The 12,197-nt window shown below is 34.5% G+C and overlaps 2 long non-coding RNA genes across 2 annotated transcripts; one reads left to right on the forward strand and one right to left on the reverse strand.

Moving 5' to 3' along the window:
* Window positions 1-3,497: 3,497 nt before the first annotated feature.
* LOC140008916 (uncharacterized) lies at window positions 3,498-7,463 on the forward strand. Its single transcript, XR_011816212.1, has 3 exons — window positions 3,498-4,158; window positions 6,236-6,295; window positions 7,199-7,463. It is a non-coding gene; the product is annotated as an uncharacterized lncRNA (long non-coding RNA).
* Window positions 7,464-7,711: 248 nt separating this feature from the next.
* Window positions 7,712-11,293, reverse strand: LOC113691277 (uncharacterized). Its single transcript, XR_003448654.2, has 3 exons — window positions 10,866-11,293; window positions 8,662-8,717; window positions 7,712-8,024 (listed from the first exon to the last, which is right to left on the reverse strand). It is a non-coding gene; the product is annotated as an uncharacterized lncRNA (long non-coding RNA).
* Between the last annotated feature and the right edge of the window lie 904 nt (window positions 11,294-12,197).

Here is a 12,197-nt window from a genome sequence, read left to right on the forward strand (position 1 = left end):
ATATTGACTAATTAAAAATAATTTCTTTATTTTTGTGCATTGGTATCAATTAGATAACATAGAATTTAATTGTTATTCAAAATTAAGGTAGCACTAGATTTGTTTGTTTTAATTAGTATGTAGTAATTAGTTAGTGAGCCAATATATGTGGTTGATTCTCTCAATATGAAGATGTGTTAGTATGTGATCTACGAAGTGTATAAATGACCTATGATCTTGGGAGTTTACTCTAATCAGTTATAGTGACATCAATTAAAGAGCCAAAACGACCTCGCTTTTAATTATAAAAAAAATACAAAAGAAAATAAGAGCAAGATCAAAAGATTTCTAATACGTGTATATGCAGTTTAGTTGACAAACTATACTAAATATAATTTGAAAGTATGTGTAGATATTTTCTTAATTATGTGCATTCAATTTTCTTTTTTAGTTATTTATTATTATAGCAAAAATGCATAAGTTTTTTTTCTCAAAAATTGCACCAAGAGAAAATGAAAATTTGAACTTAGAATCTCTAAATCTTAGGACCTCAATAATAACCATTATACCAAAAACTCCTCAACGGTTAAGGTTATTGGGCTAAATAAGAAAATAATTGCATATAAAAATGAAGAAATTAATAAACAAAAAGATCAAAAGTATAAGATCCATATATGGATATGCCCACATAGATATTCATATATCAAAAAGACATATAGATTTCTTTTTTCAGTATTCAACTTTACAAATTTTAGTTATATTTTATTAATAAAATAGGTAGATGTCTATATTTTGAACACCTTCAAGTCAAAAGATGATGATTTTTCATGATACAATTAATGCTATAATTTTGCTAAAGAACAAAAAACTAAGCATAACTAATTATATTTCTAAACAATATATTAAATAATCACGCTTTTTAGCAAGAAGAAATCATGCTCTTGCTAGAACTCAGAGTTAAATTTTTTAGAGTAAGAAAATAAATTCCTTTAAATACTAATTTGCACTTAGGATGTAATTCCCCAAAAAATTTTTAGTACTTCCCTCCAAATTAATTTTCCCCATTTTTTTTTTATGTTTTCACAACCCGCCACTTGATAACGATGTCGTATTGGATTAGATTACAAAACCTTGTGTCTTTCAAATTCACTCTACTACTCTTTGTAAAATCCATTCCTATGACTTCTCAAGAAACACTCTTCCATTAGTTCTCCATCGATGGTAGGTGAAATAGAAATTGTTTGTGGATGATTTCCCTCACTCTTGCTCTTCCCTCATTGTTTTCTCCCAAACAATTTTGATTACATTTGGAGACAAACTTGTTCATCAATTTCGTCAATTGGTAAGCAACTTGAACTTGAGCATGCATTTCACTAAGATTATATTGTTCATGGTAATATTTCAGTTCAAGGATTATAATCTGGCTGAAATTGTGTTATGGGTTACAAATTTATGATTGATTTTACTTTATACAAATTATATGCAAGCCAAAGCAAATGTTACCTTCTTCCTCTTCCTCTTCTTTTTGGCAACAAACATCAAAACTATAACATGGATTTTTTGCTATTTTATGGGAAAAATACATTTTTTGCTCTTAATTTTATCAAGAAATTTACTAATGTTCTCTACTTTTTATTGTTAAATTCAGTGTAATTAGTGTGAATCCAAAGTTGAAATCTATGACAAAAATTAGTGTAAAACCTATTTATTTTATCTATGGATTAATTTAAGAACCTATTTGTAAAAATAATTTGAAGATGCTGTTGAATTTGTCATTTTACATGTACAAGATAGGTTGGAGATGGACCATATTCATTCATGTAGTTTAACTTTTGACCAACAAGACATTAATCAACAAATTCTATGGCACTCTTATGTAGCTCTGTACTAAAAAACAAAGGCCTCATGATGCAGCAATGACCTTCAATGTATGCCAAGGATTGTCCATCAAGCTATAAGTAAAGGAACTGTGAGTCCCTATAGAGCATTTTAGAAATAAAGAGTAATTGGATATTAGGAACCTTAGAATTCCTTCAAAACTTTCTAGGAAACTTATCTAGTGGAAATATTTAGTGGTGTCTCATTGAGAAGTAAATATTACAGGAGAATTAATAAACCAGATGTGAAACTTGCTTATCTAGACATTGGAGAACTAATAGAAAGTGCAGAATATTGAGGATTTACTAGAAAACTCCTTGGACAAACTAAGGAATATTAAGCAGACTTAATGCATGAAATTCTAAGTAGTAGAATATGATCTTCACTTCCTTTCATTCTAATACAAACCTTTTAGTGTATCCACAATGCAAATGCTTCTTTCTATCAAAAAGTAATGCAAATCTTTCTACAAAACCTTTAGTGTCAAGAGCCCAACAACTAATAATCTCACAAAATAGGTACAATCATTTCACAGTAAACCTTTTTGGACACCTTAACTAGAGTTTTGTTGCTAGATTTTTCCTTTGTCAAGAAGTCAAGATTCCCGGCAAAAACTTTGACATAACAATGCCTCCTTTTGCAAGTAAAGCATGAAAAGTTGTTCTAGAGGGAAGCTTAAGTGAGGGCATGCCTTTATTAATGAACAATATACAAGATTAACCTTTTGTAAGTGGTCTCTACTTCAACTTGTAGTAGTTAGCAATTGCGAGCATCCAGTCCAAACAGAGAACTATAATATCAAAGGACAATTAGTTAAAGGTAGGATTTAGAATAATCACAAGTCTGCTCTTATGCAGCATGATCTTTAGGAAGTTAATTTGTTTCACTACATAAACTAAGTTATGCTACACTGCTATAAGAAGATGATTTGTGAGAACCCCAGAAAATTATGTGTATACCCTAAAATTATTTTATTTTATTTACTTTGATATTAGAAAAATTATACATAATGAATAAATGGTTACCTTAAATGCCTAATTGGACCCCCATAAATTGAGAATTTAGAAAAAAATAAATTCAATAAGTACATGTCTAGAAGTGTAGAAAAAGTTTGCAGAAATAAATAAATATACGACGTGCATATTGTAGATTGTGTTAATTGCAAATATTACTAGACACGTTACATACACTAGAAGTCTATCAGGTACATGTCTAATAAGTTTTCTTAAAGCTAAATGTGTTAAAATCAATGTAAGAAATTTCCCACAAAAATACAAATGAAGTTAGGAGTTTATACATAAAATCATAAAATGTTAGACCTTAGAGAGTAATTAAACTATAACTAAAAGACCAAACTAACCCTAAAATCCTAGAATAACTACCATGAAGCCATGAAGCCAAACAAACTATCAGAATAAGAAAACCAACCACGAGAAGAGTGACATTTGCTGGGATTGAAACCGAATAAAAACACCTAATAGAAGCCAAGAGGTGAGGTGTGGAAGTTAGCTGAATTTGGGGCGGTGAGTACGTGAAGGAAAAATCCAATGGAAACAGCTTCCAAAGTTGCTAAGTAGAAGCGGTGTCATGAGAATATCAATAACGGTCGGTGGGCAGTAGCACCGAGGGAATGCACCTTATAACTCCTGTTTACCACTTTCCAACGAAAAGGAGTAAATTGAGTTTTCCAAAACAATAAAGCCAAGAGATAAGCAAGAGGGAGAGCTAAGGGAGTGGAGGAAATTGTCTTCCTGAGGGAAAACATGAGCTAGCGAACTGAGAGCAACAACAAATAAACCAAGAATTGAAATCAAATAGAGGTCAGCCAACTTTCGACTAGACTAAACGGTGAAAAGGAAATGAGTGGAAGTTGGCTCTAGCTTAGGACGGTGAATAACACCTGTTAAGCCAGCTGCCATTTATCTACTAAGTAAGGAGATAGCCAAGGGAGAAAGGAGACAGCGGTGGTCAATTAGTTGGGCGGTGGCCGAGTGGAGAATCACCTTTTACTTCCCTTCTTACCAGACAAATATGAAGAGCAAGACCAAGAGAGAGACCAAGCTATATCTCTTTCACCTCAGAGGGAGAAAAGGAAATATTTTTTTTATTTCCTCCCTACTACCAATTGCAACCGAGAGAGTGAGGAGAGAGTTAGACAGTCGTGAGCTACATTTTCAGCTTGTAACCTTAGAACCGTGAGCCAAAAGAAGGTACAAAGAGGGGACTGGTGCAGTTGGGAACTGAAACAGAAAACCATACATGCAGTCTGCAATTTTACAAACTTTAGGAGAGAAGAAAGAGGTACGTGACTGCAATGACCTTCATCTCATTTGGTATAACTGACTTTCTAGGTTGCATGTTGATCTTTAGCAAAGAAAATGAGTTTCAAGCTGAGGTAGAGTTCTGTCTTGAAGAAGCTACTGTCGGACAGAAAGGAAGAGAACTGAGAGTTGTTGTTGTAGCCATAAATATAGTAAACCTTCTGTAATAACCTCCTAATCATCTAATACACTGAATATTATCGTAGTATGCTGGAATTTAGCTAAGAAAAATTAAGTGTGGTTGAAACAAGAACCTGTTTAGGGAGTGGTTACCTGCGGAAATCCTTTCAGCTCCATTCAAGAGAAAGAAACTGAATGTGCAGATTGTTAACCGAAAGTATGGAGTGATTTTCTGCTAAAAGCTCAAACTATATGTTATTTCTTTGTCTTACCTGAGAACTTAAAGCCGAGTTGATAACTTGAGTGAGAACTTTTCAAAGATTAGTTGGAATTTCTGCTTAGCTGACAGAGAATGAGAATAAGAAAATTCTCCAGATTTCCTCATAGATTTGTGGTTCCAAACACCCAGGTTGAGACTTGATCCATGGTATAATATTCTGGTCTTAGCATGCATGTTAGATTGAATATATAATGAAGTAGTTAATGGAGAAATCCTTGCTTAAAATCTGATTGTTGTCCGAAACTTTATCCATCATGGCCGAAGGAGAGAAATAAGTTCTCATCAGTTTTTCTTTGAAATTTAACCGTAAACTTCCATGTGTGCTGGTTAAGGCCATTCTGTAGCTTGAAAACTATCTCTTGCATGGTGAGCTAGAGTGAAACCGAAGAGATTAGGGAGGAAAGAAACTGCAACCCAAATCGCTATGTTGCTGGAAAAGTTAATGATAACACAACTGTTGATAATAGATTTAGTGTGCTACTTTGATTGAATAAATTGTTGAACTTAGGTATTATTTTCACTGGTTTATGTTGGACCAAATGTATATTACGTATATAGTGTTTTAAGCAAGTGAAAATGGAGTTTTGCTGAAAATTGGAGGTAATACTGCTGGAAATTGTAATGTGTTGCTGGCCGAACTAGTTGAGGCTTTTGGTGGGATTATTTTCTGGAATTGTGTGTTATTTGCTCTAGTTGGGTTGGACAGATTATGAGCTACATGCTTAGTGTTTTAAATAAGTAAACCGTGGAGTTTTATTGAACATTTTGAATTGATATTGCTGGAAATTTTACTTGATGGTTGAAACAGTGAAGGGTTGAATTTCCTTTGAAGTTTTGAGAAATTCTAAGATAGTTGTTGTAACTATACATATACATATATATATATATATATATATATATATATATATCAGTTTGTAGCATCTTGACCTTGTTTTGGATACTTTAAAGAACTTAAAATTTGAAGAGCTAGTGAAGTGGAACAAATAGGAATAAAATGCAAACTAGAATCTGTTTTAGCCTAGATGGAAGAAATGAAACGTTCACTTGTCTTAATCCTTGCATATTAGATTGGAAATGAGTTAATCTAAGCTCAAGTGTTTTATACAATCTTAAAAATTTGGTGTACATGTACATTAACCTTATTTTAAAGCTACCAAACTTAATGATCTTGAAGAAAGACGCAAGGAAGATCACTGGATTTTAGTGACTTGTTTTATAAGCGTAGGAACTTGAGTTTTAGTTACTTAAACCTTAAATTGGTATAAGATACCATGGCCGATAGTTACCCTTTGCATGTTAAGTTGGAAATGAGGAAATGTAGAGATTGAGAAGGACAATTTTGCATTTGGAATTGCCGAACTACTGGACTTGCATATGACTAAAATTTCTTAAAAGAAATTTTGCTCCTCTCTTACTGACTTATAGATGAACTAAACGAAGGTAATTAATGAAATCTGGTTCTGTTTGGTTGGTCTAGTAGATAGCCAGCTAGTGTTATCGGATATTGGGAGTGCAAGCCAATATATGAACATTGGACTGATATATTGTTTGAAACCCTAATTAATGGTTGTGATCATAAATGGTAGATTGTGGATAAGAATGATAAGTAATCACCTACAAATTATATATTCACCTTGAAATTATTAACTTGTCCCAGGAAATAGCTGTGAACCAGGAAACAAACCCGAGGCTCGAGAGTAAATTATTTGGATAATTGGTGAGTGTTTCCGAATTTATGTGTTTAACTGTTTATGTGTACTTAAGTGAGATTATGTGACAAATGTGTGTAGTATGAAATATTGCTAAGTGAGTGTATCTCAATTGTCCCTCACCTTCTAAGTTGAGGGTGTACTTTATCGCACTCAGCTTAGTTGAGCTTGAAGGTTGATAATTGACCAGGTGATATTGTAAGTATTCAGGCAGTTTTTGTGTATAACTTGCTTATGTGCTTTGATGTGAATGAGAGGGTACTTAGGCGAGGATGTACTTGATCACACTCGACCTAAACCCTAATTTTCACCTGTGTTTATCTATGAGATGCATATACATGAATTATTTTGATGTTGAACCCCTTGAGCTTGTAATTCTGGGTGACATTTGTGGGGTCCAATCTTAAGACCTAGACGGACTATTCGAGCCGGCCGGGGCTTGGTCAAAGCCAGTCCAACCTAGTCTTGAGGTCACCAAGTTTGTGAACCAAGTTTGTGAATCAAATTTGTGAACCGAACTTGTGAATCAAGCTCAATTTCGTTTGCTCGAGCCATTTTGTGAGGTGACTGGCCAGTGAGGGTGATAAGGTGTTAGGTGGGAGTACAAGTGAAGTTCTACGGACCATTATTTGTGGTCGACGGAGTGTCGACAGGAGGTCACACGTGGCATATGATTTGGCTTTGGAGCCAACCTGTATCCTTTAATTGTGTTGTTACTTTTGTACTTTTAATTTGACATCTTTGTGAAATAATTGTTCAATGAAGTGTTTCCTCAATTGCTAATGAAAGTGATTGTACAGTGAAATGTGCCCTACTTGCTTAATTGTATTGATTCATATGATTATTAAATGTTACTTGCATGGAAACCTCACGGGTGTAAGCTCACCCTTTTAGTTTTGTTTTCCTTACAGGAGTCAGAGATTGAAGAGTGATTAGATTGGACTAGAAAGTTATTCTGCGAAGATCCATCACTATGTGTATATATTGGAGTCACGTTTTCTTTTGTATTTTAAGATGGTTGAATCTTCTATTTTGAGTTGATGCAATATTAAGAATGGATGTTTAGAATGTGTATTTTGTTTCTTTTATTGAACAAATTCATGTTTCAAACTGATTGGAGATGTACTTAAGAGTGAATGTTAAGTCGTCCAATGGTAATGTTATCTTTGAAGTTAATGTGAGTGAGTGAGTGCTGGTGAGAGCTAGGCAGGCGATCCGCTAACTTCTAGGGTATGCCCTAGGAGAATGTGAGGTCGTCACATGATTATGGACCAAAATGTAGAAAACTTTATAAGGATTAGTGTGACGGCTCCACTTCTCCCTAAGGCGAACCAGAGGGTTGGCGGGTCGCCTGCCCAGCTCTCGCCAGGACTCACACAAGCAAACCGACCAATTATCCACGTATAACTTAAACCAAAACACAATTCGCCATCCGAACATGCCAACCTTTAAGCGGCTTGAATACTAAAACACATTAACTTCAGAAATAACCTTACCATAGAACATCCACCCGTTCACTCCTAAATACATCTCTGACCAGATCACCACATAATCTCAAATATACAATACAAACCACACAGTAAGTTCATAAAGCTCAGATAAAATTCATACAAGCCAAATCTTAGGGTTTGCACTTTTCCAGCTTCAAGTGGCAACCCAAAACGAAGATACAAGTACGATTCGAAATAAAATTTACAAAACGATAAGATAAACTTCAAGTCTCTCGATTTCCGGAACCTGTTAAGGAAAACAAATATCGTGTGATGAGCTAAAGCTCAGTGAGGTTCCGAACACATAGGCAACAAGAAAATCAATGCATTCATTACATATAACCAATAATTCAAGAGACAAGTACAAATAAAGCAATAAACACGTTCATGAAAAGGATACGGGCTCACAGGGAGCCATATGTTCGTTCGTTCGTTCGTTCGTTCTCCTGCCATTTCCCCTTATTCCTCCAATCATTTGCAAAATGCATTTTGTATAAGTAAAACCCCTCATTCATTCATTCGTTTATTCCTTTCATTCACCCCGTCCCTGGCTTTTGGTCAGGCTCCACCAACCTACAGGGTAATACTCGAGTATACCGAAACGTTCACCCAAGTCCCTAATCGCTCGACCGAGTCCGACTGGCTCGAGACGACCGGTAACAAGGGGCAATGGCCAGTTCAGCCCAAAAGGGCTTACATTCATGCACAAGTAACATTTCAATCGCTCAATCATTAAATTTTCACAGTCATTTAGGCTAAGTGCGATAAAGTACACACTCGCCTTGAAAACTCGTTTTGACAATCATTGAAAGCATTTAACACATTATCAAGTAATAAGATCAAGCCAATAAGTCAAAGAAATATAACAAATAAGGAACACTCACCAAGAGTGAAGTTCAAAGGTCAAGCCGGGAATCGTAGTCCAAGTCCTCGTTAAATCCTAGAAATCCAAGTTTCAAAAACTATAAGTTTTACTAAACAAACTCTTGTTTTATATATAAAAGGTTATCTTATAAAACTAATTTAATTTCTCGAAACAAGTTATTAAATTTCTAAAAAATCGAAGCTAGTAAAGAAATAAAATGTTTCGTGTGATTTCTTTTAAAGATATTTCCCTCTAGAGGCAAACTATAACCAAATTGCTTCAAACAGGTTTTCTTGCCAAATAAGTTTTCTATGCCATTTATTTGAAATTATTCAAATCTAGTATTTTTTTCCAAATTTCCTTTAAAACAACTAGTCAAGAATAGTTTTATGAAAACTTAAAGTTTAAAGGTTAAATACAATTACTCCCTAAAGGTAATAAAACTAGTTTAAGCAAAATAAAAGAATTAACTAGTCGGCAAGGTTTTAAAAGTCCCCATATTTAACTTTCTAATAATAATACACTAAACTCAAATTCTATCACTTGATATTAAAGTGGATTATTTCCACAAAATTTGATTTTGAAAGTATTCAAGTTCAAGAAAACCAAAACGGTCTTTACAATTCTAGCTCATTTGCACAATGGATCCCCAAGTCACCAAGATTGAAACATTACAAACCAAATATCAATTTCACTAGGGCTTCATCAATCATTAGCCCTAGGTCTCAACAAATTCCAGTACAATTAAAATTCAACAAAGGAAGTCCAAGGTACTAAAGCAATCCCAAATCACAACCCATGGACCTTCCAAGTACATTTCAACCAACCACTTGAACAAATTCACCAAAAATTAAATTATTGCAAAACTACTCAAATGGTCAAGAGCTTCATCAATCATTAGCTCTTGACAACCAATACTCACTTCAAACACCAATCCATTCAAAACAAGAATAAAAACTACAGCCAACTTGACTCCCAAGTAGTTCTAAAATTCAGATTTTCTTTTCTTGATCCGGTAGTCAAGAAAATCCCAGCAAATGTTGATTCAAAATATCCATTAAATCCTCATCTTTTACTTGCTGTATACACTAAACATATAACTTATAAGCTGCCCACCCCAAACTACAACAATTAAAACACAAATCCAGAAAATAATCTCACTAAAAGATCTCAATTAGTTCGGCCAGCTTTCAAATCAAATTTCCAACAATAGAGTAGTTTATTTATATAGCTTTTGTTCCTAGTTTTCTTCAATTCTTACCTCAGCTCAACATGCAAAAGGTGATTAGCAAGCTTCAAGCAAATCTTAAACATCCAATATGAAAATCTTAATTAAAATTCGAAGAAAAATTAATTAAATGCTCTCGACCAAGCTGGAATATTTTTTTTTAACAGCTTCCCAAGTGCTTGAAGTACAAATTTTACTCTCCCTTTTTTTTTCACGGCCCATTTCGGCTATATGCAGAACCAAACCATGCTAATACATATGTATATACATAATCCAGTTTAACATAGAAATTCAAGACCCAAAGACATAAAATTAGTTAGGAATCTGTCTAGTTCCTCTCTTGGATAAGCTGGAAAATTTTTGCAGCAGAAAATCTCTCTCTCGGTTTCAATCCAAAATTCAACTTTTCCTCAAGCTTTCTTCAACTAAACCTTCCAAACATCTAAGACCCACATATCACATGCAAAAACTACCATTAGTTTCCATTTTTCTTCAACAATAACAGGCGGCAACTCACATGCAAGCTCTCGGCCACATTTTCAGTTTTTTTTTCCCTTTTTTTTTTTTTCTTTCCTCACGGTTCATCAGCTACATGCATGACCCAAAAATCAGTTATCTATCAGTTTTGATCCATAGGCAAGTTCGGACAACATCAAAACATTACTTAACCAGAAATTCAAACAATCCTGCTCTCGGTTGGCTTGCCTGCAACCTGATTTTGTATCTTTTCAATTTTCTGTCTTAATCAAGGTTAATTACCTTCATGCAAAGCTTAATCATCCAGGTTTTAGTTGATTAAATGTGCATCTAGGCTCGGATTATCCCAGATTAGCTAATTAGAGTTACAAATTTCCAGCTCAAACTTTCGACAGCTTCAATTCTTCCAAATCAGATTTCTTAAGTCTCAATTTCCTCATCTAACCTCACAAACCCACATGCATGCGTATAGACAGCTTCATCAACCGATAAACAATTCATCTAAGTCCAGAATTTACCTTAGCCTGAAGCCTAAAACACACAGCTAGCAGCTGCAACAATTCTCTCTCTCGGCTGTCCAGAAAAAAAAATGCAGACCGCTAGCTCTCTCTTCCTCTCTCCCTTGCTCTGGCTTGCGGCTGGATGAAGGAACTCTGGTCTCAAGCTCTGCACCAGCTCACAGATGGAAGACAGACCGGATCACAAGTCCCTCTCTTCCCTCTCTGGTTTTACGGACAGAAAAGAAAAGAAACAGGAAGCTCGGCTCACTCTCTCTCCCGTCGTTAATTCCTATGTAGCTGCTCTCTCACTCTCACGGCAGAAAGGAAATTGAAGTTGTGATATTGTGGTGTAGTGTGAATGATATAGTGGTGTGTGGTTTGGGATATGAAATGGAGAGGAAGAGGGATGGTGCCGCTGTTTTGAGAAGGTGTTTGTGGTTAGAATTGGTTGAGTGTGGAGATGGTTTAAGTATGGAATTGGAGAGAATGGGATTGGACAATTTGGGCGGTGATGGAAATGTTGTCAGAAGGGGTGTTTGGCCGTGCATGGTGATGGTTGTGGTGTAGTGGGGATTTTGTGGATTGTGAAGGGCATTTTGGTCCTTTCACTTTGTTCCCTAACCTCAACTAAAATCTCAATTCTAACTTAATTCAAACAATTATCCCCAAGTGTGATTTAAACGCCTAATTATACACTAATCTTGCAAGACTTTAATTATCGAGATTTTAACCTCCTAAGTGTACCCAATGCACTTGTAACGGTTTATCAAAAATATATCGATTCATCTTAATTCTAAGGTTCCTATTAACACTTAACGTTATTAACGCTTAAAATTAGCTATCGGAAATTCAAGGAATTAATCTTAAAACAATAAAATAGTTTACATCAAGAAATATTATTCTAACTTGGCGGGAGTTAAATAACCCAATATTTTGCACGATTAACGTGTTTGAAACTTTAAAATTGTTTTTACATACTTATTCAAAGACAAAAATTCATTTTCCTGAAGAAACAAGACATTCAAGCAGGACAGCCTACTTCTTGAGCAAATTAATGATTTCAATGGTAAATTTATAATTCGTAAGTGATCACTAATCATTCTTACCTTATTATTTAAGTTATTAAAATCAAGTTTGACCTTAATATATAAATTTAACATTCTTAATATTCGTTTATCCTTTTATATCAAAACTTACTAACTCAATCATTTTCAAACCATGAACATACCTATCTTCAAGTTTAACTTGTATACTCATTCAATCTAATATACTCTATATACATATCTCGCACATAAATACACATAACAACAAGGCCTTTCGTTGTTTCCAACGAGTAGTTAACAAATTTGC

The sequence above is a fragment of the Coffea arabica genome, chromosome 6c, assembly GCF_036785885.1.
Source record: "Coffea arabica cultivar ET-39 chromosome 6c, Coffea Arabica ET-39 HiFi, whole genome shotgun sequence".
Lineage (NCBI taxonomy): Eukaryota > Viridiplantae > Streptophyta > Magnoliopsida > Gentianales > Rubiaceae > Coffea > Coffea arabica.